This window comes from Scleropages formosus, chromosome 7 (assembly GCF_900964775.1).
Source record: "Scleropages formosus chromosome 7, fSclFor1.1, whole genome shotgun sequence".
NCBI classification, from domain to species: domain Eukaryota; kingdom Metazoa; phylum Chordata; class Actinopteri; order Osteoglossiformes; family Osteoglossidae; genus Scleropages; species Scleropages formosus.
Genome location: NC_041812.1, coordinates 26,811,587 through 26,816,425, shown reverse-complemented (window position 1 = coordinate 26,816,425; position 4,839 = coordinate 26,811,587). Strand labels below are relative to the sequence as shown.

The following is a 4,839-nucleotide window of genomic DNA, read 5'->3' as shown; positions in this document are numbered from 1 at the left end:
ATAAACCGCTTTCTCCTGTTCTTGGAATCCTCTACTAGTTGTACTGCAATGTAGAGAGGTGACCAATCAGCTTCACAGGTAGACAAGTTAAGAAAAAAATTGTACCTAATTTTTCTATAAATTGCTGAATACTAGACAAGTGGCAGATTCCTTTGGATGAAAGCAAGAGGGGTTGTGTTTGCCTGACAGCAACACGACCAGGGGGACAAGCTGACCTCCATAATCTGTTCGTCTACCGTCTCATTGAGGTCTACATGGCAACCAAGTGGGGAATATGTGGTGCAGGGAAGATCAGCCACGACTTTGTTGTGGCAATGAGGACGCTGTCTCCGGGGGCCACCAGGTACTCAAAGCTTGGGCTGCTGACAAAATCATTACAATCAGTGTAGCTGAAGGACATGGGGGGAGGGTCACTATTCAAAAGAAATTGCCCTCTACCATCCACCTATACGTGAAGCAAAAGCAGGGCACTTTTCTGTGTGTGTTATGTCATACTGTCGTCTTTTTTTTTTTGTAGCAAAACAACAATAATAACCAGGGTTTATGGGCCAGGTAAGAGACATTTTTCTGAGACAAAAGGGATGAGACAGTTCTCCTCCTAGGTAATGGCGGTGGCAGCACGCAAACTGGAGGACGCACAACAGTTCGCCAAGAGGCATGGCATCCCTAAGTCATATGGGAGCTATGAGGAGCTGGCAGAAGACCAGGAGATTGGTGGGTAAACAAAGAGAAGGGCTCAATGCTGCAGAACACTGCAGAGGTCATGGTATTGATCAATTAACTGATTGATTGATTGACTCCAGATTATTCCCTGTCCGAGTGAAAGCCACCTCTCATTGTGATCCTCCTGCGCTCTTGCAGATGTTGTGTACCTGTGTGTGGGGTTGCTTTTCCTCCATGCCAGGAGGAACGTGCTCTGTGAGAAGCCCTTCGCTATGAACTCCAGGGAGGTGCACCAGCTCATCACTGCAGCCAGGAAAAACAATGTCTTCCTCATGGAGGTAGGGGGCAGATGCATTACCTTCTCAGCCAAGGGTTTACCCAAATAGTGATATTTTCACTGGAACAATCACATTCAAAAGGCTCAGAGGTTTAATAGAAAGGTCCCTGCTGGGACTTTAAACAACAATTTTACATTTGTTCATTTAGCTTATGCTTTTCTCCAAAGCAAGTTACAGTGTCAAGGTTACAATTATTTACCCATTTATACATCTGGGTAATTTTGCTGGAGCAATTTAGGATAAGTACCTTACTCAAGGGTACTACAGCCAGAGGTGAGGCTCACACCTGAGACCTTTGGGTCCAAAGGCAGTAGCTGTAACCATTACGCTACCAGCTGTCTGATTTTTTTTTGGTCAAATTTTAAAATGACAAGTATGCTGCCAGCTGACTGATTAATATTGGCAAATTTTATAGGTACTCGTTAGTATATAGAGTACATGATGCAGCAGGGTGTCTTGTGGTTAGAGTTGGTGCCTTCTACCGAAAGGACCTAGGTTAAAATACTGTAGTACCCTTGAGTAAGGTACTTACCATAGAATGACTCACTGTGAACCACTTTGGAGAAATGTTTCGACTGAATGTACAAAAGTATATTTTCAAACTAATTCTGCTGACTTTACAGAAAATTTAATCCACTCTTCTACTTCTCACCAGAGGGATGACGAACATTTCTTCTCAGGCTCTGGAAACAAGACCTTAGATGAGATTAGATCTCTCCTCTTTTAGGGACTGTGGTCGCGGTGCTTCCCTGTATACCGGGAGATCTCTCGACTGCTTATGCAGGATATCGTGGGGGAGGTGAAGATGGTTGAGGCCTACTTTGGCTCCCCCCAGTAACATATCCCACACTCTGTGGAAAAGGAGCTGGGTGGGGGTGTGCTGTTGGACATCGGGGTCTACTGCTTGCAGTTTGTGCTCATGGTGTTCAAAGGTGAAAGGCCAGAGTCCATCCAAGCTACTGGAGTCTGCCTGGATACAGGTGATTAGTGTCAAGATCCATTTCCTGGGACCAGAAGTTTAAGTGATAGAAATGAGTGTATTGCTCCGTCTCCAAATATGAGGTTTTGTTAGACCTAAACAGGTCAAGCATAAATTAATAAGCACTTATTAGTGACCATTTTCAAAACAAACGAGGCAAACATGATAAATGATGCAAACAGCACAGTAATATTTAATCCCTTTGACATTTTGACTATGCTGTATTTCAGGAGTTGACGAATCAATGGTGGTGGTCTTGAAGTTCCCTAGAAACAGAATGGCCGTTTGTGGATTTTCCATTTCCACAGCCCTCCCCAACGATGCCACTATCTGTGGAACAATGGGGACTATCAGGATAGGTCTACCTTACTTCAGAATGCAACTTCAGCAACTGACAGGGAACAGAAACTTCAGTGTCCTCAGTCTAGCTGATCAATTTCTTTCAAACACTCCTAATTTGAATGTGTGCAGCCTAGGAGCAATGCAGGAATTCTCCGTCCCCCACGTGTTCCTTCTTAAAGGTGTTTCAGTGCGCACGTTATGCTTTATTTTGAATTGTCCCAGGTACTTTCTCCTACGTGGTGTCCTACTCATGTGGTGGTGAATGGGAAGGAGACAGAGTACACCCTCCCTGAACCCGCTATGCCCCTCAACTTCACCAACAGCACGGGGCTGCGCTATGAGGCTGAGGAAGTGCGGCAGTGCCTGCTCAATGGTACTGTCACCAAAAGAAGAAAAATCAGTAAAAAACAAATGCATTTAAAAAAACCAGACATTTGTAATGATGTATATAACAATGTAAATGTAAATGTATATAAACACATCAACATTCCACTTCTAGCTGCAGTACCCTTAGCAAGGTACTTACCCTGAATTGCTCCAGTTAAAACATGTAGACTCATAAGGTTTATACCTAGATGTATAAATAGGGAACAATTGTAAGTATACAAACATATACTCAGTATACAAAACTTTCCAAACAGCTTTCAGGAAAAGCACCAGTTAAACTAATATAATAATCACGTTACTGTCATTAGTACTATACTGGCATTCAGTTTCTTCTTACTGTATTGGAATTCAAGTTAATGGAAGCTATATAATACATATATTAAAGCCATTTATATAATATATGCCATCAGCCTCAGTAATACAACAGGATGTGAAACTTTTCCTTTGTGACATGTGAGCCCAACCATTGCGAAAACAAATATAAATGACACCACATGTTCTTCAATAGGACTCAAGGAGAGCTCTCGGATGACCCTTGCAGACTCTGCCATGCTGACAGAGATCATGGATGAAGCCAGGAGACAGGTGGGGGTGGTGTTCAGCCAAGACGCTGACCCTTCCACACCACGGTATCTGCTTCATGGTGCCATTGACGGTTGGCCATTGACATTGATATAGGCAACAGTATATGAACAATGCATTCAGAGATCAAAATATACAACTCTTCCCCAGTAGATATCAGGAGAGAGGCAAATACTGTAAGGCGATTTAGGTGGTGCTACCCTCTTCTCCACCTGTAGCCATGCCACCTTTCTAACTACTCTTTAGGACTGCACCGTTTAATGACTTTTTCATTTTAAGTTTTCGGTAGGCCGTGATGTACGATAGGACTGAGCTGACTGAGGATGAAAACCTCAGCTTTGAACATCAGGTGTACCCTGATAGTTAGAATGCTGGACTCAGCAGGACTTGGCTGGTACATGCCTCTAAGAGATACTTAACCTAAGTTTTATTAATAACATGTAAAACTGCAAAAAGATTGTTTAAAATGACAAATGGATACAGTTTCTGCCAGACAGCAAAAACACACAGCCTGTATACTGCAAAAAACTCCCTTCCAGTGAGATGCCGTCCACATACAGTATGTACATTTTGAGGTGTTTATAATGATATAAATGTTGGCATAGTCAATGATCAGTCAGCACAAGGTGAACAAGGTATTCCATTATGTAAACAGTGCTGCTAGATGGCCGCATAACAGGAGTCATGACAGAGGAAAGTTGAAAATGCTTTAATTCAGCTGTTTTCTGTACACTGCAAATCTAAGTCACCAGACTTGGATCTGAAGCATAAAAACCGTCAATATTTCTATCGTGTACATGCACGCATTTCTGTTTGCAGCCTGTTTTATATAAGCAGTCTATGTGAGAAATTAATTGTGCAGAGAACCATTGTTTGACTTCAGTTTAATCTATAATTGATGTGTTATTTATGAGATTTTTGAATTAGTTCTGACAAGACCATGAAGGCTGAAATAATCTAATATTAACCTGCACAAAATTTTGGCTTGTTCGGAGCTGAGCCAGAGCTCTGTTTTTCCAGCACGAACGGCTATGTTCATGAGCACTTTGGCAATTTGATGGTAATCCAAGTTGATTTCCATGGCTTTCAAGGTTGATCAGCTTGGTGAGTTTAGCAAAGCCTTAAAACACTTTGGGCTCAGCAGTCATTTTCAACTTGAATAAACATTGCTTTTGTTTAATGTTCCAAATACTGGGCCATGTAAGAGAAAACACTGTTTTTTCATTATCTCTTTGTGAGAACATGAAGTCACATAATCCCAATTTACAGATGATTTGCTGTGGTCTGGAAAAAATATATTCATACACAAATTCAAAGGAGGTAATGTTGTCATTACGGTGGTTATCTAGCGTCTTGCAGTCTTAAAGTTCTGGGTTTGAATTGTATTCCTGATGCAGTACCCTTTAGCAGGGACTTTACCTTGCACTCACCTGGCTAGAACGCCCTGATGTATAAATGTGTAAATAACTGCAACAATAACAAAGTGATGCTACAAATTACTGTGGAAAAAGGCATCAGCTAAACGAAAGATAATAGCTTCGTCCAAAC

At 41.9% G+C, this 4,839-nt stretch overlaps 1 pseudogene; it reads left to right on the top strand.

The window, feature by feature from the left end:
- The first annotated feature begins 204 nt into the window (after window positions 1–204).
- LOC108926251 (trans-1,2-dihydrobenzene-1,2-diol dehydrogenase-like) lies at window positions 205–3,387 on the top strand (annotated as a pseudogene).
- Window positions 3,388–4,839: the final 1,452 nt, after the last annotated feature.